Genomic DNA, 305 nt, shown 5'->3' with positions numbered 1-305 from the left:
ATCTCTGAAGCGTCTACTACGAGGTTTGCAAAGAGAAAACTCTCGATTTATTGCCCAAGTAAATGTTTATAAAGAAAACATAAAATCATACCTTCGTTTTATTAACACAAGCAAGCCACACGTCTTGTCACACAGGCACCTTCCAGTCCCTCAGACTCCGCTACACCAGAGCATCCCTGAGTCTCCATGTCCCATTAACCCCTCACGGGGCTGCATGAATAAAGCAAACGATCCCCCAGACGCCCCTCAGGCTAACCAACCCTTCCCCCGGAGCCCCTTCCTCTGGGAACGGAGCAACGGGAACC

General features: G+C 49.8%; 1 protein-coding gene across 1 annotated transcript in view; it reads right to left on the bottom strand.

Annotated features, from left to right (window-relative positions):
- The window catches only part of OPTN (optineurin), a 28,125-nt gene that overhangs the window by 19,783 nt on the left and 8,037 nt on the right, over window positions 1–305 (bottom strand). The gene's annotated exons all lie outside the window — the stretch shown is intronic.

The sequence above is a fragment of the Egretta garzetta genome, unplaced genomic scaffold (genome assembly GCF_000687185.1).
Source record: "Egretta garzetta isolate BGI_Z169 unplaced genomic scaffold, ASM68718v1 scaffold291, whole genome shotgun sequence".
NCBI lineage: Eukaryota > Metazoa > Chordata > Aves > Pelecaniformes > Ardeidae > Egretta > Egretta garzetta.
The sequence above is the reverse complement of the archived record's forward strand: the minus strand, read 5'-3'. Positions and strand labels throughout refer to the sequence as shown.